Source organism: Halichoeres trimaculatus, unplaced genomic scaffold, assembly GCF_033239565.1.
Source record: "Halichoeres trimaculatus isolate MK-OKI-2021-1 unplaced genomic scaffold, fHalTri1.1 fHalTri1_scaffold_17, whole genome shotgun sequence".
Lineage (NCBI taxonomy): Eukaryota > Metazoa > Chordata > Actinopteri > Labriformes > Labridae > Halichoeres > Halichoeres trimaculatus.
This window is the reverse complement of record NW_027437195.1, coordinates 6,989,566-7,011,890: the sequence shown is the minus strand read 5'-3', so window position 1 is coordinate 7,011,890 and position 22,325 is coordinate 6,989,566. Positions and strand designations below refer to the sequence as shown.

Sequence of the window (22,325 nt, the reverse complement as noted above, 5' to 3'; positions counted from 1 at the left end):
ACCATTGAGTACCAATACCAATAGCCAGGACCGTGTCATTTCAAATGTGAAAGGCACCCATCCCTAGATAGATAAGATAAGATAAGATAAGATAAGATAAGATAAGATAAGATAAGATAAGATAAGATAAGATAAGATAAGATACGATACTCCTATACTTGCCCTACTTGTCCTATTCCTGAGAATTCTACAATTACAGCAGCAAACAAGAAAGTGTGAAAACATTCCAATAAGAATATATCAAATAGAATAATGTAATAAGTGTGACCTTGGAGAAAAAAATTGGTAAATGACTGTTTAACAGCAAAAAATATGTATGATATATATGATAACATGAAGGTAAAAAGTCTTCTGAAAGAGGTGAGATATTTCCACCAGAGGTGAAATCTTGGCCATCATTCCCCTCTCAGCCTCCACCTACCCAGGGTTCAGAGGGCAGCCCAGGTCTGAGCCAGCGAATGAATGTATGATAAATAAAAACAAAATGTATATTATGAAATATAATGAATAAATGATCAATATACAGTTCTGATGCTGGACTCTGCAGACCTCAGCTCCCATTACTGTATGTATGAAACAACATTAAACAAACAAACCAATTTCCTGGAGGGAATTTACCACACTTCCACATGGCTCACATATGTTTTCCCTAATATAGAGTTCACTATGTCTAAATATACATGTTTTAGCTCCAGGTTATTAGTTATCTAGCATGAATTATCTGCATAGAAGGAGTCATAAAGGGTCCACTGATTTCCCCTGGACAAAGACAATTTTCAAAGACAAGTTTTGCCTCCGTTTGCATCGACAAACAGCATTTTCCTAAACTAGACTGCACCAACCTCCTTCTTTGGTCTTAACTGCAGCTGAAATAGGCATTTCGAGCTAAAATACTTTTTGCAACAGTGTGCTCTTTGTGTTTTGTATTTTTTTCATTAATATTTCAGTAACAATGAGAGTTACCACACTTATTCCACAGGGTTAAGAACTGAATGGTGAAAAAGAGCATCACTCAGGATGCTTGGGGAGCAGTGGCGCTTGTCAAAAGCAGGTGCTGGGGCTCTGCATCTACCTTACTTAGAACTAGGCACTTAAAGGAGTAGTTTTCTATTTTTTAACAGTGCGTCTGGTAGTCAGTCTTCATTAAAAATTAATTCTGTAACGTTTTGGTTTCTGTCTGTGCAGCCATGTGACGTATAAGTAGTTGTATACTCCTCGGCTGCAGGGTACCAGGCTGATGGGAGTGTATACGAGTCCTAAACTTCTTTTCTGTAAGCTGACCTGAGGCTTCCCTCTCAGGGGCTGCCTCCGATCAGAAAAAAACCCCAGCCCTCTGCGCAGCTTTCCACAAAGAACTCTCAATTCTCTAACGTGATTGGTCTTTTCTGTGCACTGGTGTTGAAACAAAGGAAAGGAGAGATGTTGGAAAGCTTGTGCTGTAGAAGAAAAACACAACTTGCTTTTGTTTCAGTTCCCCTGACGTATTTTTCAACAGAGGTCGAGTAGACCGGAGTGCTGTAGGTGATACCTGCTTTTGACAAAAACTCATACAATCCAACTTTAAGGGAATAAGGGAAAAAAGCTTTTCTCTTAACTGTACTACAGGTTTTGAAGACTAAATGCACTTTTCTTTTCTCAAACTGTTCATAGATACAGAAAAGGAAAAGAAATAAGGAAATTAACACTTCCAGAGTTTATTCCTTTAAAAAAAAATCAAATATATGACGCAGTAGTTTGCTCCTCTTTTAATATCAGACCATGCAAGCAATGATTTTTTTTTCTATCCAAAATAATGTCACTCTCAGTTGTCATTTTGTTTTGGGTCAACAAGCCAACTGATGTTTAATCTCAGCGGTATTGAAATGAGGCCAGTCCCCAGGAGATAAGCGTGCAGGGAGTGCAGATGCATGCTGTGTGTATTTCTCTTTACAGCTGCAGTTCAGAACAGAAAATGCTGACCTTAAAAATGACACAACTGTCGATTGACACACTGCGCCTCTTAAAGCTAGTCCCTAAAATTACCTGCTCTACGAAGCAGCTTAAGACCTCTGTGATTCTGTAATGCTAAATAAAGAGATGCAGGGTCATTATTTCTGTGGTGCTGCTGAAGTTTGGAATAAATGCAGTGTTATCCAACAGTCATGGTATACAGCAGGGCCGAGAGTCAATTTTGGATGTGTAACCCTGCTGCTTGGACAGACATGGCTGCACTGGCAGAAGCTGAACAGACCACTGCAGTAACTTCAGCACCATGGACAGCTCTGTCCTGTCTGCCGCACGAGCAGAGCACTGAAAATACAAGATATCACTGGAAACACTACGGTCATCTGTTTGTATCCACCAGGATCCTAATGAATTTACTGGGATATCTGACCTGTGGCTAAGTCCCGCCCTAAAACAAGATGAGCCAATCACAGTGCATATAGCCATTCCCACACACCTAGACATTGTCCGCCATGATGTCCATTGAAATTCATTGCAGAAGTCAACTTTGTTGAGTTTTATGAGGTTTTTCTCATAAAAGCCACATCTCTACCAAGCAAGAGAATTGTCTTTGGATAAAGCTGTGCAGTAGACAAAATCAACTCAAGGTGAATGAAATAAATTAAGGATGTCTCCATCTTTTCCAGGTAACCTCACATATTATTTGAGTTGGCATTTTTTCACTTAGCCGAAAAGAAATATAAAGTTATTTTTAACACCAGAACCACCACTGCAGTCTGACAGACTATTGTGGATTTTTTCTAGTGTTAGCTAAAGTTAGCCCAACATTAGCTCCTAGCTGTGTTGTTCATCTTGGTTTGTTGGGAGTTCATTGGACTGTTTTGTTCTAGTTTTTGTTCTTTGGTGATTGTACATCATTGTCAGCTGTTGCCCAAAGGGCTCTAGTTAAAATAATGTTAGCTTCTGGAGCTTAGCGTTGTTAGCTGATCTGTAACAGCCGAGATAACAAAAGTTGGTAGACGTGCTGAATGATTCATTGTAAATACTGTAGCTCCAAACTAACAGAGGCACACTCTTGGTAAAGATGATAAAAAAGGTTATAATTTTATCCTGACCAATGCTGATCCTCTATCTTGTTGTCTGAGATGCTGATGCTAACCAGATGCTGTTCATCAGGTTTGCTGCGGGAGCTGTAAATTTAGTCTGTAACTGAAGCTTTTTATCGACCTCAACAATAAAATTATTCATTTATCCCTTCAATGCAAAGTTTAGACTCTTTTGGTGATTTCTAGATGATATGTGAATTTTCTGTCTCCACAAATTATCAGTAGCATCCTGAGAAATGTCTCCCACTGGGACACCTGCCATAGCACCTGTCACTGAATGCTCATTGTAGTCCGAATGAGTGGACTTAGCCACAGGTCAGTTAGAACTCAGATCTGATAGGTTTACACACATAAACAAAAGAAAAATGCTCTCTCACACTGGGGAAAGACCACTTTTTTTTTTTGAGGTAGAACACGTACATTATTGATTATCCTCACTTTGGTTGTATCAAGAAACATCCCTGAGTGATTGACTTTCAAAATGTCCAAATACCTCATCAAAGCAACTATTTATTGACAATACCGTCTTGACATATTGTTGCCTTGATGTAAAACTCCAAGTTGTTCATAAGAATTATTTCCACAAGGAAAAGCTGATCCTGACCTTAATTGTTTGTGTTGTTTTAAAAGAGTGTATAAAACCTGGCTGATAATAATGATGGTGATGGGAATCATGTTAGAGGGTTAGCCATTAGCACAGCAAAGCAGAACAGATGTTTGCTATAAGTCACATTTAAAAGCTATTCCTGAAACTCCCCTGAGAATATCTCTGCACACTGAAGCACTCAGGTCTGCACCCCGGATGCTCCAAAGAGAGTCTGGGGACTTTTCAGAGGATTCATTGGTAAAAGCTGCAGATGCTCCCAGAGACAAGGCAGTCATAACTCTTACTGTTCAAGCAGAGCACCAAATAGTACGTTTAAGATGCGTGTTAGTCTCCTCGGCCTTTCATCATCCTTGGTTATAGCTATTACACCGGATCTACTCGAAATATGCCCAGTGCGAATCTGCCTGTGGGATTTTAGACTGAGCCTGGGCCGACCCCTGTGGGCCACAGTGGCTGCCTTCAGGCAGTCGTGGTTAGCCTTATGCTGGTGGGAGAGTGCAGAGAAAATTGGCAGAGAAAGTGCAGTGGAGTCAGTGATGCATCTACAATTGGTGGTGGCAGAAAAGTCCCTGACAGGATAGAAGAAGGCATGCAGGGTGGAGGAGTAGCCCATCATATCAGTGTCCTGGAGCTCTGGGAGATACTGCTATCCTTCTTCAATTTTCTGTCTTTTTTTTTTCCAATCCCATCATGCCTGATAGGGACAAATAATAAAGTTGCAGGTTGCTATCTTCAAATTCTAGTCTCAGGTGGATAAACTATAATGACCATGCTCCTATTTGTTCTGATGATATCAACCACAATGTTGAAATCCAAATCCCTGCCAGGACATGTTTAGTTATTTCTCCAGAGCAAAGGGTTGAATTTTTCCCCTTCATTATGTTTGTTTGCACCATATGGAGCTCTGTTTCAGAACAAAATACTCACTCTAATTGCCAGAGAGAAAAAAGGCTTGACACAGGGTTCTCACCACCCACATAAGCTTTGCTTGTTTACAGATCAGATGGTCATACTGTAAACAGAATGTGGGAAATGGTGTTGGAACTATCAGGTCAGTCAACGCCACCGAGGTGCTGCCTTCAATAAGAGGAGACATTGAGTCAAAACATGGAGATACTATTTTAGAGGCACTGCCCTATTAGACAGCTGTTAATTCTTGTTTCTCTGACTCACACTGTTCCACACTGCAGTCATTTATAATGCACTTTGTGTTAATTCATTTCAAAGCATTACTTTGCTCCTGAAGTGCACTCATTTAATACATATTTTAAAGGGTACAACGTGTTCCAACTGTGTTTTATTTATTACGTTTGCCCTTTAAACTGATTAATTTTAGCTAGCTGCTGACTAACAAGGTTTTTTTTCCCAAAACACACACACATGCCACACACAGAAACACACACACACATGTCATTAAGAAGGCGTAGGCAGCACGTTTCCTGCTGAGGGACCTGATAACATATTTCTCCAATGAGTACAGTCATCTGTCCAAATTTGGGCAACAGAAGATCACTTCCTGTCTCAGCAATCTACATACATCAGCAGTTACCACAGGCACATCAGGACAGTTGAATGAAGGGGAAAAGAAAAGAAAAGGGGGAATGAGGACACGCAAATGATGCTGTCCAGCATTAGAACAACTGCTCTTATTGTTTCAGAGTATGTTTCTATACAAGTAAAATCATTTTAGAAATCTTACACTTTTTTCCAAACTATGATTTAGCCTGAAGCTGTCAGTCTGTTCAACACAGCCAGGCTCACATTGACCACTGAGACACCGAACACACCTGTACTTTCATAAACAACATCTGACAAAAAATGAAGTTTTCTCAAGTGTTTTTGTCTTATTTGAGTAAAAAAAAAAAATGCTTGTTATACTTGATATGAGCCATGTTAAAATGATTAGTCCAGAAAAATGTCTTGTTTCAAGTTATTTAAAGACAAAAATGAGAAAAATAGGACAATTTTTTGTTGAAACTACAATAATGTCTTAATGTGAGTAACTCTTCTCTTGTTCCATTCACAGATTTTTTTTCTAACTTGTTACAAGAAATTCAGACCTCATTTTTGTCTTTTAATAACTTTAAGGTCTAGACCTGCTTGGGTGATATATCATCAACAAAGACCCAACAGGTTTACAGATTTCCAAAGTCCTAGGACAATGCTGCACTTTAAGTGTTCACTTAAGGCTGGCTTTAAAAGTACAGAAAAAAAATACTTTGAAAAGAAAAAAATACTGCCTGGTACAAAAAAATGTCTCAATACTAAATATGTCCATCACGCACACTTCAAGGGAAGTGAACTTTTTTCTTACTCCGAAGTTTTAAAGATAAAAAGACGACAAGTTTATCGGATCGGAAGTATAGTGCTACTGATTGATAGCAGGCGCCCTTTGGCTGTTAGTCTATAAGCATCCACCATATCCACCATAAGCATGGGAAGTTTCATAAATTTAGAGTCTAAATGCTACAAGTGCTTTGTTAATGGTGGTTTTAAATGGGATCCGAACCCTCCCTTTGTCTTGGTGTTGGGTCTCTATTGATAACATAACATTAGCAAGTCTGTTAGTATTGTATTTTTAGTTTTAGTTTTTGGAAAGCCATTTCAAGAAATGTATCATTATTTTGTGCCACTAAAGATTGATTAATGAAATCTGACACTTTTCTGAATATTAAATATTAAACCAAGAATGTGATAACTGCACAATGCTTTTATACTCAGAATGTAAAGAGTGTGCAAATGGTTGAAATTTGTGTGTGGGCTTGTGTGTGCGCAATAACCAATCCTTGTCTCAGCCAGTGCCCCATTTTTGGCCACCCTAGTTTTAGGGATAGGTACCTTTTACATTTGAAATGATACGGTACCAATTCCCGGTACCTGGCAATAGGTATTGGTACTCAGCGGTACCAATTTCAGCACTTTTGTGTGTTTATGTGGTAAAAAATATGCACTTGTTTAATATTAAAATGTAAACTGTTTTCAATTTAACACATTTATTCTCAGTATATAACCTTATAATGTTGTGCTCCTGTCCATCATGGAAAATAACCTTCCACTCACTCACAGTCACACAGATTTGTTTAGGTACCTAAATATGGTACCTTTTGATTTTACGTGAATTGGTACCCGGTACTTTTGACAGAATCCAGTTGGTACCTATAAAAGGCTCTGAACTATGTGTGGAGTCTGCCCTGGTCTATTTGGGCTGTGGGGGGTGGTCTCTGTGGTGGCGTTTCCTGTGGCTGTGGACTACGGTGCCTCCAGGTGTGGATGGCCACCCATGGATGGCTTCTCCTCACCTGGATCCTCATTGCCATGCCATATTACCAGTCTATTTACTGTGTTTGTAAGTAAGGGCGTGTGTGCAGGTGTTTGTGTGTGTGCGGTGTGCATGTGGATGATCTGGTCTACATGTGGGGGTGGGAGGGACGGGCTTTCATTTTTCATTGTTTTATGATTCTTTGTTTTATGATTTGTTATTTTATTGTTTTATCTTGTGAAGCACTTTGGATTGCATTTTAATATGTATGTAAAGTGCTATATGAATAAAGTTTGATTGATTGATTGATTGTTAAAAGTACCCAATTCCGTACCCATCCCTACCCTAGTTAAAAGAAACAAAATGAATTTAAAACAGCGTTGCTGTGTGGTTTCTGTTCTCTAGGTAGTAAAAATGCATCAGTTGTAAACCATAATGGGAAATATGAAATGTTTTGACATTTGGCTAATTTAAATTTAGCATTAGCTGAGCAAACATAGTTTTACTCATGCTTTATTTTCATATATAACTTTGCTTTCCCTTTGCATGCCACAGCTTTAATAACATGGTAGGGAATTCAGTGGGCAGCAGTATTTTTGTGCCCTGTTACAGCTGTGAATCTGAGAGCACTATTACTCTTCTGCTGTATTTATTTGATTTTGGAAAAACTGTGATTGTGTGCTGAGTTTTTCCATAGACATGCATAAGGAGGCAGACATGAGTGTTATCTGCTCAGCTCAGGCCTACATTTCACACATCAGCAGAGTAGAAAAGCCTCTGCAATTGCTTTACAGCTATTGTGAAGCATTTTAGTTTTTTGAAATAAACAAAGTTGTTGATGAAAAGGAAAGTAAACTCCACTGTAGTCGAGGTAAAATGCACTTTCATTACAGCAAATGACCAGAAATTCACCCAGAAAACACAAGTTAATCCACTAATCACCACGTGTGAGCACATTTCCGCTGATCCAGCTCCCCACTCCCCCTCTGTGAGGAATCCAGGATGTGCTGGAGCATCTATTTTTACCACTGAGAGACAGGGAGGGAGGTGAAGATATACACGGAGGGGTAGGGAGAGGGGAAGGCGTGCAGACTCACATCGACAAGCAAACCAACACACAGGATGCAGGGATAGAAAAAGATGTCAAAGAGAGGAGGAGGGAGGGAGAATGAAACTTTGTAATGCTGAACCAAGGTGCTCAATAAGAAATGAGGAGAGAAGAAAGCCAAGCCAGGGAGACGGAGAACGGAAATAGACTGAGAGACGAGGAAAACAGATAAGATCTACCTAGAAGGAAGAAGAGGAGTAGAAATCCGAGAGGAGAAAAAAGAGTGTGCATCGCAGAGGAGGGAGCTATGAAAAGAGCAGCAGACATGTTGGTGGAGACATGTTTAGCTTAAGGGAGGGAGGGAGAGCATCTGCAAGCTGTCTGCCTGAGCACATCGGTATTAGGAGGGAAACAGGGCCAACTGAGGGGACATAAATGTGGAGATGTTGATGTGCATTAATGAAAAAGCTAAATTAAAAAGCACAAGGGGGAATATATTAGATGCTTTTGGAATAAATGGCTGCATATCCACAATACAAATGCACCCAAAGAAAAGCAATGTCCTCAATTATGTCTGCACAGCGTAAACATCTACTAATGTTGCACAAATATTGCATCGCCTCATCTACCGCGCAAACTACTGTAATTGTTACACAATGTTTTCAGACCAGGAGATGTGATCTAATGTAGCTCAGTGAGGTTATGTTCTGCATTGCATTTTTCTCAGATGCTTTTTGGAGCTCCAACATACCTGCAGGTTGCTATCCTGAGATGTCAACAGTGTGATACTTTGTTAAACTCTAATTGACTAATGTAGCATGACAATATGCTCAAGCTGCACACACAGAGTTGCTTATAAGGTTGCAGTTGTGATAAAGAAGGATAAAGATGTACTCACGTCACCAGCAGCCCCTGTCAGACAGCTGAGCACAATAGAACAAGACAAAGTGATGGATATGACGCTTAGGGAAGCAGAGGGAGATAACGTTTGAATGATGCAGACAGAAATAGAAGACGAGACACAGGCAGAGGAGACGGAGATGCGGACAAGTGGCAGGTTGGCAGGGCAGGGAGGTGACGAGGGAGACAAGTTAAACTTCTTCAAAGTCCTAATTTGAAATATGCGGAGCATTTGACAGTGAAGAGTTCATCAAGTTAACTCTGAGTAGCTCGCTAAACGAAAGGGCAACAGATATAAACACAGCAAACATAGTTCATGACAGGCAGATACCTGTAGGTGTCTATCTTTTAAAAATAACTGCTTTCTTCAACTTTTACTTGCTAAATTCTCCAAAGTGCTCCACTCATGGTGGGTTAAGATGGGAATAGACTCCTTGGGCTCTAATTTCATGGCGCAGTGCAAAGGGGGCAAGCCTGGTGCACCCCATGCAGTGTTAATTTTGTGTGGCGCACCGCCGTGCGCCGCCAATTTGACAATTTGGTAGACCGTCTGCGCAGAGATGGGTGTGACGGCACGCCAGGGGAAGGTGTCAGCAGATTCATGTTGGTGCAGTGACAATTTTGTGCCAAAAAAGTGCTCTAAAAGCTCGCCAGCTCCAACCTGGTCTATTCTCGGCGCAAAGCGGAGCGCACCCTCCGCAGCTGTAATTTGGTGACAGGCGCACATGTGCGCACATGTCATCAAAGCCTCAGAGGCAGGTTTCCAGAGTGTCAGACACATTTTAATGTAATAAACAATCACAGAAATCACTATTTAATGTAACCGTCTGAACCAGCATATACATTTATATCTATATTAACTGTCCCGTCACATCTGATGTCAGATTAAAGCCGTTTGTCATAATGGAAAGTTAACCTGACGGCAGCTGGAAGTTTGATGCACATCTTACAATTAAACAATAAACAGCCTTAACATCTGATACTGAGTATATATCTGGTTCTCTCATTTCATTTAATTCAAAGAAAAGAGGGAGAGAAAAGACACTCCTTCCCCTTGACCTGGAGAATTGGGTCACCCCTTCAAGGGGCTACGGGCTACTATTGGGAATGGTCCTCAGTTTGTAATTTATTGTTACCTTTGCTGCTGTGTCATATTCATTTTCTTGTCTGCACGTGATTGCACCTCTCATGTTTAGGTTTCAACAAAGATAATGTGTCACTGAGTAACTCCACTGATGTAATGTGACTTGGTTATTTTGGATCATCTTTACATGGTCGCTGGGTGCTGGGAGGTGACCCCACAGAATCTGTGGCTGATTTTGTTTGGTCATCCTTATTGTACCCAAAATGTTCCCACACTGCCAACTTCACTTGTTTCTTCCATGGATGCAGAACTTCACAGCTTTACAATCCCTCGGCCATAGTTGAACTAATGTGGCGAGACCTGAGAGTCTCTTGACAAGCATGGCACATTAAGCCGCTGCGCCACAGGTGTTGCTTTGTTTTCATTCTGTGCAGGTTGCAACAAACTTAATGTACAAAGCCTTTTTTTGAGAGTGACAACGGAATAATATTGTGGAGGGGACATTTACAATTAAAAACAAGGGAGAACTTCAGGTGTTTGATAGACAAACTGGCCAACGACAAAATACTGTACAGTCTTGTGTTTCTTTCTGCCCTTTTCATTTTTTCTTATTTTCTCCCCACTTCTTTCAAAATACTTAACTTCCTGCCCTGGTATGTTTTCTGCCTTTTTGATTGTGGTCCCTGCCCTCTTAAAGTTTTAAGCCAACCAGATTTAGCCTCAACTTCCATCATCCTGCTGCTGAAAAATGTGATTTTGTTACCTATGGACAGTCTGTTCCTTGCAACCCTTCATCACCTCAGTCCTGTCTGAGCCCACTCCAACCTATCAGCTCATTCTGCATCCTTTTGTCACCAAATTCAGATTCAGATTCCTTTATTTTCAGAATACGAGCACAGCGAAGCTACCCAGTGCAAAAAAAAACAGCTGGATAAGAAGTTAACAATGATAATTTAAACAGCAGCACTAGTGTGTAACTCCATATGAAACCACCACCTCGTTGTGTACAGAAATTGCCCCATCTGTCATGATTCTAAACTTGTTAAATCCTAACGTAAAATAAACAGACAATGGTGTAAGTTCTAATGTTTCTCTTTCTACTCTACATTCATCAAATTAGAGTCTTATTCAGTGTATTTATTTTTAACATTTGGCCTGTTTTCCTTTTGCTTTGTCCAATTCCCCAAGCAATCAGAGCCAATATGTCAAAATGATTTTTCTCCTCATACCTTTGTTGTATGAAATGTCGTCACAGGCAGAAAAACACAAAGGAAGAAAAACAAAAACCACAGCGGGTCTGTGTCTGTAACCTCACTGTCTCTGTCCATTTTTGTCATTCACCATTGGTTTGCAGCCAGGCTGTGGGCTTTTAGTGCAAAATAAACAAGTATGGCTACCCTCACATCCTGTTCCACACACTCCATTTCCTGCTGCTGCCTGCGGTGAGAACAAAAACAGGGAGACAGAGACTAACCAGGAACTCCGGAGAATGTCAGGAGCAATATGACCGTGTGCGATGGGCAGGAGGTAGTGATAGAGACAGAAACTCAGTTCCTATGTAGGGGTACCAAAACCCTAGGGGGAGGGGTGAGTGGGGCATTTCTCGTGAAGTATTACTGTGTTTCATACTCAGGAAGAAATGGCCCAAAGATATTAGAAACAGTAAAATGAGGAGCTTTGTCTGCTTGATGCAAGACGTCTTTTCTCCCCTGTGTGTTCAGCAAACAAGAATGTGCTCTACTTCTTCCAGAATTACACATTCATCAAAGACTCTCAGACAGCACGCTGTAATTTCAATCAATCAATCAATCTTTATTTATATAGCGCCAAATCAAATTTAATGATAATAATAAAGTAAATTGGTTGCAACTTAAACTGACATTCTGTGCATTTGTTTGTCCCAAACATCCTCAGATTTGGGCAAACATAAGAAGGGAAACAAAGGATAGTTTGGAAGTGGTCAGCATCACTCATCATTGGCTTTGTTGCTAGGTGCTGCCCTGTTGTGGCAGCTCTCTCTTCCATGTCAATTTCTTTTTTCATCCCTTTTTTGTCATCTTTGTATTTCGAGGGATCCATTTCTTTGTATGGTTCATTTGTTGGTCATGGAAACCAAACCGGTTGTGTCTTCAGTGATATTTTTTCTACCTTTGCTCCTGCGTTTGTCTGGTGATCCTACATGTATCCATGGCTGCATTGTTTACATGTGAACTCATCTGTTAGCAGCTTGTAGCATTTCAATGCTAACTGGTGCAAGGCCTGATGTTTCCCCACAAGGTAAGGAGAGGGAGGTAAGGGTGACGTGCTGGTTCTCAGGTGTGAGCTAAGAAGTGACGACATGGACCTGTCCTTCCATTCATCATTATTGGGAACGTAAGCTCTATATCCAATAAGACGGACAAGCTAGCTGTGCTAACCCAGCAACAGAGAGAATACCAGAAGGTAGAGCATAATGATATTCACAGACATGGCTAACAGAGCTAACATCAGACACCAACGCCACATTGGAAGAGCTTCACCTGCTGTGGGCAGACAGGATCCAGGAGACAGAGACTGAACAGACTGCTGAAGAAGCTCAGTCCTGGACCCTGTGGAGGTGGAGGCTGGCTGAACTGGAGAATGATGGACAAGCTGTCATCATCTATTTTCTTATGGACTTTCTATACACTTTCTTACTTTTGTTTTCTTGATTGCTGCTGTGACTCCTGAATTTCCCCTCAGGAATAAATAAAGTATTTTCTATTCTATTCTATTCTATTCTATTCTATTCTATTCTATTCTATTCTATTCTATTTATAGGACACATAAGAGAGTATGAGTTTCAGACATGACTAACCATGTACCTTGGGGTGTGTGTCTAATGTATTTGCATTTCCTCTGTATGAATTACCCCCTTGCTTCATTTCCTTTTATCTCTCCTCTCTTCCTATGCCTCCTCCTCCTCCTCTCTCCTCACACTTCTAATCCCTCAGCCCCAGCACTGAAGCAGGGGGCAGGGGTTAGCATGGTGACCCAGGCCGACATGACTGGCCCTGGACAGAACTCCGTTGCCACACTCTCCCTCCCCAAGGGATCCATGCAGTCTTTCAACTCTCCTGGAGAGAACGCATGTGCACACACACACACCGACACAAACCTGGCAGGATTAACAGGCACACGTGCACACTCACAAGCTGCCAGAGCAGGAGGTAAAGAGGAGGGTAACGAGGGAGAGAAGGAGATGAGAGGGGGGAGGAAAGGTTTGATCTGGAAAAAGGGGAATGAGAGGAAAAGGAATGTGGGATAAGGATGAGGGAGGAAAATTTTAACTGAGGAAGAAATGATACATTTCAAGAGGAAAAAGGCGCAAAAAGGGGGAAATAAAAAACAGGAGATGGAAAAATAGATGAAGGAAATCAGGGGAAAAAAAGTAAACTGTTTAAATAAAGGAATGAAAATAAAAAAAGGCACAGACTGACGCAAAGTTAGAAATATATAAAAGGAGTAAAAAAAGAACGGATATAGAATGTGAGATTTCATCTAAAACTTATGGGACCAGCTCTGCAGAGGGTGATGGAAAGGTCACAGCCATCTGCTCACATTTCAAACATCTACTTCCACTTCACGTACTCTCTTCAACCTTCCTTCTCATCCATCAATCCGTTCTGAACTTCTTCATTCACCCCTCTTTCCATCTCCTCCTTTTTTACCCGTCTCCCCTTCAATTCCCTCCATCCCTCCATCCATCCATCCATCCATCCACCAGGCCCCCATTCATCAAAGTGAGGAGGGGACAGGGGGAGACTTGACTTTGACTTTGATCCGTTTTGCTGAATAGTTAAGGGCTTCAGCACAAGCAGACACACACACATGCATGAACACACACAGTGACACACACTGACACACAAAAGGGTGATCCAGCTTTAAGGGGGGCAATAGTTCGAGGTGCTCTCAGAAGCTGGGGGGTTGCAGGTTGAAGTCCCTCATTGGCGCCCAGGCCTCTGAGTGAACTCCAAAGCGCTGCAGTGTGTGACACTTTGTTCATTAGAAAGATAAAACAAACAGAGGCTGCTGTTTGATCTCCCATCATCCCTCCTGTCTGTCTCTGCATCTCTCACTACATCTCTCCCTGAAGCTATGGAAAAAAAAAAGATTGGAGAAAAAAAAAAGAAAACTTCTGTCTCTCCACCAATCTAGGCCTTAGAGTATTTGCACATCTACAGGACGAGATGATTGGCAGGGCCTGACATAAAAGATGAACCAGATGAACTTCAACCCACACATACGCACTCACAAATGCAAGAAGTACAATACAGACTGCACTTTATGTAGGCTGTGCTTTTTGCATTTCCTTTTCAGTTTTATCACTGACACTTATTCAAAAGTCAATGCGCCTCAATATCTGAGGTTACATAGTAAATCTATGAATCCATATTAATGACATCGAGCACACCAAGGTTAACTTAAAGTGGAATCTATTTGAAGCATTGTGAAATTTAACAAGCAACTCAAAACTGTTTTCACTTTATGTTAATTTCCTTTCAGACAATTGTAAAACACGCTTTAAGAAAACTGCATACATAGCTACCTGAAGTCACATGAGTATGAGGATTTCATTTCTGCTTAAACTTACCAATAGATTATGAAATTAGTGGCCTTTTTTAAGATTTTGATTTGGTTCTTTGTTTTTTTTTGACCAATGACTGGCTAATAACTGGATATATGCAGATCAAAATACAGCTGGTCTGGCATACCAACATAGGAAAACATGTGGTGAAGTATCTCTGGGACTTGAGTTAAGGACTGAGGGTACAGTATAAAATTCAATACTTGACCCACCATAAAGATAAAACCACAATACTGTCAAAACCAATATATTGCAAGAGAATCATGTAAGAAAAAAAAAAAAAAGAATTAATGGTTTTATTTATTGCACTTTGATTTAATATCATGGTGATAAAGCTGTGTTTTTAGTAAGTTTTATTAGCAAATTTCAAAACTGAACTTTTACTTGTAAAAGTACCAGTTTATTAAAATAACAATTTAAAAAAATGAACTTTTTTGTCTGTTTGTCCAACTAAAAGATTGGAGAATACTCAGTCAACATGCAATGGAGCAGAGTCGGACCATGGACACACTTGGGGTATTCACAGCGTTATCTGCCATCAGCCTCCTGCAGTCAATAAACTGCTGCTCACAATCCACTGATCCTCGAGTCACAGCAAGTCAAAGTGGAAGGGAAAACTATTTAAACTGCTTATTTATTTATTTATTTAAAGATGTTTAGCCTACGCAAAAGAAAACACCAGGTCCATCCACTCCTGCAAACAGGGCAGGTACAGGGACACTTTCCCCTCCAGGTATATTTTAGGAAGCCAGTGATCCAGTTTGTAGAGTTTGCACTGTAACTGCTCATCAAGTGAGCCAAATGTCACTCCCCACTCTTGCCCTGTTTACTGTCCAATTCAAGTAAAGGCATAAGAAATGGGAAAGACTGAATACAAGATAAATAAAAGAAAAAAAGATACATAGCCATTGATTAATCAGAGGTGAAATGCCTCGAGTTCATTTGGACAGATGAGCACAATACCACAGCAGTTAACAAACTTGTTTTTGTCAGCCTAAAAAGCTTACAGCTTCGAGTTTCCAGGAGGGAGGGGACACATCCCTTTTGTTTGATATGCTGCACAAAATCCTCTGGGCTCAACCAGTCAACGATGTAGAGTCCTGTGTTGTTACACCTAGCATCAGCTCCTTTACTGGTTTGAATTGAATTGAATGGACCCAGTAAGTAACATTAACCCTCTGATGCATAAAATGTGGAATTCTGTGTCAAGATTTTTGAAGTGATTTCATTCTTAAGGTATCAAAATAATGTTTTCAAGTTCTTTTTTTCAAATACATGGTTTGTTCAGAAAGTAACAGACATGTCTACTCCAGTGGACACCGTCCAGTATAAAACAGCATGAACTTGATGTAAAAAAAATATATACATATTATTATTTTAATGATATTTTTTTATTAATATATACTTTTTTAATTAGTAAAAACTAATATATATTTTTTTTATTTTATATTATTTTTTTGCTAATTCCATTAAAAAAACAATATCTTCAGACATTTTTAACCATGCATATTTTAAAGTTGATAAGCTTTTTCTCTAACATTCTGAAGAAATCAAGTGTTTAAAAACACTAACATTGCTTTTTTTTCATGGTTTGTGAAGAATACACGAACAGATACAGTTCCACCACAGAAACCATTGGGGTTTTGTAGAAACGTATTTTTTTAATATCTGTCCACTGCAGGGACCACAATGCACAAGAGGGTTAACTGATCTCTACTTTTCTGCCAAACTACCTCACACACTACTAGTGTGATGAGTCAAGCATGTGACATGATCTGAAATGTGATTTCAGATCATGCTTTTAAAATACAATATTAATCTTGAAATTTAGTTTCTGGAGGCACAAATCTTAGCCGATACACGTACACTTTTTTATATTTTATACTCTACTTTGCTTTGGTTAATCCACTTGGTTTTGGGTTAGAAAGGCTGCAAAGAAACAGAGATTAAAGATTAATCTGTAATTAATATAGTAACAGGGAAAGACAGGCTGACTGATGGATTTTCTACGGCTGCTAATTTGCACACCTTCCACCTTTTCTCCTTCTCACCACTAACTCCCTCTTTCTTTCTTTCCCTCCTCTCTCATTCCAGCTGAGTTCAGCAGTCAGCCACATCCCACAGGGACATATCGGGGTTAGAAGTGTAGATCTAACAGCCTGCTGAAGAGAGGAAAGGGGGAAGCAGGCTGGGGAAAGGAGAGAAAAGGGGAGAGTTAGGGGAGAGGAGATCAGCAGAAGAGTCTCGTGGGGGTAAGGGGGTTAGAGGTTGATATCTGACAGAGAGACGTGCGTGAGGATGACAAGTTACCATATCCCCTCCTGAAAACATGAAAAGTGGAGGTAAGAGATGCTGGGGGAAAAAAGAGGAGATAAAAAGATGGAGGCAAATGAGGCATATGGAGATGTAATGAGGAAGAGGAGGAAATGGCTGGATTGGGTCAGATTCACTTCTATAGCAGCGCCGTGCACAACCTAATCGCAATGACAGGTCCAAACTGGGTCAGCCTGGTTTCCATTGTTTATTCACTCTAAGTGAAAACATGATACCCTGGTTTCCACAACAGGAAGAATCAGGACAACGCTAATTTGGATGGCAGACACACACAGAGCAAACCACTCTGCTCTCCACAACAGGGGAAGAAGCAGCTACATGTTATAACTTAAAGCTATTACAGCGAGGTTCAAGAGAAGTTTTTCAAAGCCCATGACTCAAGCATGACCAATTTATCTCAACAATCACTTCTCAAGAGCTTTGTTAGAGCTATTAGAGCAGAAAAGCTACGAACTCCCCCTTTACATTAGAGTCAGTCTTCAGGGAGAGAAGTGGCTCCCCTTGTTTAGCATATACTTTTATGAGTCCTTCCAGCAGCAGCCTGAGTTCAGTTCAGCCCCAGGCACTTCACTACATATCATCCCATATCCCTTTCTCCCCTGTCTCTCCCATCTCTCCTGCCTGTCACTACGTAAAACAAAGCCAAAACGCCCCAAACTGTTTGGAAGAGTTTAGTCCCAAGAGGAACAAACTTTTATTACAAGCCTCCAGTGCAGAATTTGAGGATGGATGCAACTTTATATGCAAAGCCCCAATTTTACCAAGCGGTCCGGAATGGATCTGTACAGTTTGGTACAGATTGGATAGGTAAAGCCTGATTCTGTTTGTGTTGCTATGGCAAACCATGCCCTTCTTGGTAGGCTGTGTGTAAGCTGATTGCCGATAGCCAGCTACGTAATAGCATGACACCATAGCAGTGTGACACAGTGTACCTCGCTAATAAATCCAACAAAGAAGAAAAACACATTTTTTTAACAGCAGTTTCACACCATTTTGCCATTTTCCAAGCAAAAAGAAAGTTATCTGCAGTGCTTACAGCTCCACCTTCTCGGGTTGATTGGTATGTCTGGCACCCCGACAGAAAGGGACCAAAAAGTGGGACTCCAAAGGCTGATTTATCCTTCAAACTTCCACAGGGTCTGTGCAGCTTTGTGTGGACGAATTTAGTCATTCTTGCACCTACGCCCCTTGGCATGGTCCATTTCACGCGAAAATTTTCTTAGCCATGCACACTTGAAAATTTCTAACCTGCTGGACGGAGACGCGTGAACAACGTGGAAGAAGAACGGGATCTCCTAGGGGTCAAAGTGCAGATATACAGGCATCTGTATGACTCTTTATACAGAGATCACTGTGATAACCAAGTGGTAAATAATTCATGGCATGAATTTGCGGCCACTCTCGGCAGAGAAGAGGAATCTCTGGAACAGATATGTCATGATGTAAATAAAGGCAAACTTTTTTGCCTTTCATTTAGTACTCTGGTAGATGTATATTTGAGATACACCGCCCCCTACAGTTTGGAAATGGACACCAACGGACGCCAAAGGGAAAGTTAAATAGCATAAAAGCCTCACGGGTTCTCTCGCCCGGATCTTGTGCGTCTGATTCATGTTCACATGGAAAGCATAACACAGCCCTAAGTGTCAATAGTTTGGAGACATGTCATGGTTTGAGTCAAAGAAGCACAACAAAATGTGTGCGTAGACAAACCAAACAGAACCGCTTGGTGGAAGCAGAGCTTAAGGTAGGAGAAGTTCAAAATTAGCTTAAGTTAGCATTCAGGCCTGAAACAGGGGTAAGTACCTTTGAGGAATGGTAACAACAAAATTTGCATATAATAACCACTAATACTGCAGTGTTCTTACATTTTAACTGTAAATCGCTCCAAAATACTTTCTACAGCTGTACCATGGGCCTGCTTGTTTACTGCTTGCAATAACTTCCAGCACATTTTTTTTTTTTTTTTTTTTTTTTTTTAACCACAGTTTAAACAAAGTGAATAACATGTAAAGACAGTGCTCTTATAAGGGAAGCTTGGCAAGCCCACTCCAAGTCTTTATGCTCACATCAGGTGTCCATCTGCTGGCAGTAGCTCTTAATGAACACAAACTTAGTGTGGATCTGTTATTTTATTGAATTAAGGCATCTCGTTTTTTGATGAAGTTGAGTTTTTGAGGTGAAATCAGCATTCGTGTGTAGATTTAATCAAGAACCATTAGAATTTACAGCTTATGTACGTGTGCTTTACCAACAATATTACACAAATGTGCTCAATGTGGTAAAATACATTGTGGGAAACGTGAAAGAAGGTTAAAAGCTCCCGAGAGATTAAGATCACCCAGGATAAGAATGAGATGTGACCACAGTTGCAGGTAGTGCTTATGCCAAATAATAAAAATAATTAATGTGTGTAATTCTTAAAAACTCAAGTCAGGAATTTATTTTTGTAGAGTTGAGATTTATATTTAATCTGAAGTAGTGAAGAAAAATAAACAGGGAACAGGGAGATGTGTGGTTTTAACAGTTTCTCTGCAGACAGTGAAGGAGGTTGGATAAATATTTCAGAAATGCAAGTCTTAGTTTGCCAGGGGGGGGAAGAAGGTTAACAGCCAATGAAAAGAGACACCGCCCGAAAATGATTCAACCAACATCCTTAGAAAATATACTGTTAGCCTTTAAATGAGTGCGGATATAGACAGATGGGGTCAGACTTCGTGAACTGCCCTAACACATGTTGTGGTCAGGAAAACGAAGCTGCACCCAGAGACTCTGTAACTGCACATTCTTGACGTATTTTTAATAAACTGGTGATCAACTGAGAACCAGGACACCTCCTGCTCTTTCTCTCCCATCAAACAATCGGCACAGGAAGAGGTGGGAGGAGTATGGTGTCAGATTAGTAAATTTTAAGGTGCTGTGTTGATACCCAAACTGAACCCAAACTTACAGTTTTCTCAGAATGCCACAGGAAAAGAATGGGAGCTTACCTGCTAAGATGTAATAGTGGATAACACGCAGCCTCAGGATTCACATGTTACCCCGGCTATAACATTGTGAATGAGGGTTTAAGTCCAAAGTCTTCCTTTCCTCTCCCTCTCACTGCAGAAAAAGAAAGACACAGGATATGATGAGTGTTAAATGTTAGAGAAAAGAGGCAACGCTTAAACCAAGCAACAAATCTTTGACAGTATGATAGCATCATGGGCCTCCACACCTCTCACAGTGTATCTGTAGTGACTTCAACAGTGCTTGGCCTGCAGCACAGTGAAGATGTAAAGGGTTCTTCAGCACCAACTGTGTTCCAAAAGAGCTTAATTATCAATAAACTGCTCTGTTGGCCTTTAACTGAAAACCAAAGTGCTGCAACTGTGCACCATTGAACCAAGTGGAAGTGTGCTGAGCTGAAAGCACGTCCTATAGACTGATTCCCCCCTCATACCCCGCCCCACACACAGGAAATCTGCCCTCACATGCTGTTGCTACTGGATATCAATGACTTGAACAACCCTGGCTATTGATCCAGCCTATTCCTCTGCCTTCCTTCCGTAGCCATGATCCCCCTTTTCTTCCCCATGTTCCCATTTATCCCCCTGAGCCTCTCCTCTCTTTATCCCAATTTCCCACTTGTTTTCTTCCTCCTCCACCCGGTCCATGCTTCACATCTTCCCTCTCCCTCCACAGCTCCCCCCTGCTTCAAAGGGTAGAGGCCGTAGCTGAAACAAAGGATGCTTCTGTACCAGCTGAGCTAGCAGGATGGACGATGGGGGGAAAGGCAGGGAGGGCTAAGAATGTGGTGAGGAGGAGAAAGGATGAGGGAAAAGAATACAGTGGAATGAGACACGACAGAAAATAAAATAAAGAGGGAGGAGTCCAAAGATGAGGTGATATAATGAAATAAGAAAACACAAGGAGGATGTGGGATAGAAAAAAAAAGTGAGAAGAGTCTGGATGTGAAAGTGGAAGGAACGGATGTCAGATGAAGACAAAGATAGATGAAGGGAGGAGTTAGAGATTCCTAAGAGCAGTGGTGTCGAATATCAGCAGTCACACACACACACACACACACACACACACACACACACACACACACACACACACACACACACACACACACACACACACACACACACACACACACACACACACACACAAGTCAGCTAATACTGAAATCTTCTCAAAACAGATCAATCCCATGTACTCCACTCTATTGTTTCCAGACTGTCTCTCTGTAATAGTCATACTGTTAAAGTACTGTATGACAATATAACCAGACTCACTAAATTTCTATTCATATTTAGCCAAAAAATTTCAAATCAGATGAGAAACAGCAGGTGGAAACAAGCATTAGGATTTGAGAGGACGACAGTTTAAGGACAAGATTCATTAATCTCCACCCTGAACATAACCTTCAAAAATGATTCGTTGGTAAAATAGAGACTCTTTGTCAGAAAATCTGCCTAAAGCAGCAAAACTGACTGGCTGATTAATATGCAGTGTTATGCCCTTTACTGTTCACTGTTTTATACTCACACACACACATTTGTATATATATATATATATATAAATCACACACAGTGGTTAAAAAAAAGTATTTAACGCATCAACTTTTTTCTTATCACATTTATTTCCAAAGATGCAATTGAAACAAAATTTCTCCCAGACATTGGTATTAACTCCAATAATCCACACATGAAAAGAAATCATGACATTCAAGTCCATAGATAATGGTCATGTGGAATTAACACAGGAAAAAAGTATTGAACACACTAACTGAGACTCGTCTAATACTGAGTGTCTCATCTGACCAGACAACATTCTCCCAGTATTCTACAGGCTTGTCAAGATGCTGTTCAGCAAACTTTAAAAAAGCTTCATCATGCCTTTTTTTGAGGAACGCAGTCGTGCGGGCTGAGCGTCCATAGAGGCCATGGTGGTGGAGTGCATTGCCTATTGTTGTCTCTGTAACAATTGCACCTGCTGCTTGGTTCGTTGAGTACTCTTCTGACTATCTTTCTGACTCCCTGGTCAGAAATCTTGCTAGGAGCTGCTGTGCGTGGCCTGTTGATGGTAAGGTGGTGCTTCTTCCACTTGCGAATAATGGCCCCAACGGTGCTGACTGGAATATTCAAGTGCTTTGATATTAGTCTGTAACCAGTTCCATTCTGATGCTGAGCAACAATCAGGTTGTGAATAACTTCAGAGAGCTCTTTGCCTTTACCCATCATGATGTGTGTCATATTTAACTGCTTGGTGATAAAATGACCTTTTTTATAGGACCATCAATTTGCTTTAGCCCAGCTGATGTTGGTTCGCACTAACACACGGGAAACAGAGACAAGTATAGGGGAGGCACATTCCTTGCATAACTCTACACTCATCAACCCAACTTTGCTAATTAAGCTTCTTTTGATCATGCATTATTGCAGCCAAATAA

General features: G+C 40.7%; 1 protein-coding gene across 1 annotated transcript in view; it reads right to left on the bottom strand.

Annotated features, from left to right (window-relative positions):
* lrfn5a (leucine rich repeat and fibronectin type III domain containing 5a) overlaps nucleotides 1-22,325 on the bottom strand; it is a 168,684-nt gene that overhangs the window by 68,636 nt on the left and 77,723 nt on the right. Inside the window, exon 2 of the mRNA XM_074692287.1 lies at nucleotides 19,879-19,990. The gene's annotated coding sequence lies outside the window, so the exon portion shown is untranslated. The remainder of the gene's footprint in view (nucleotides 1-19,878; nucleotides 19,991-22,325) is intronic.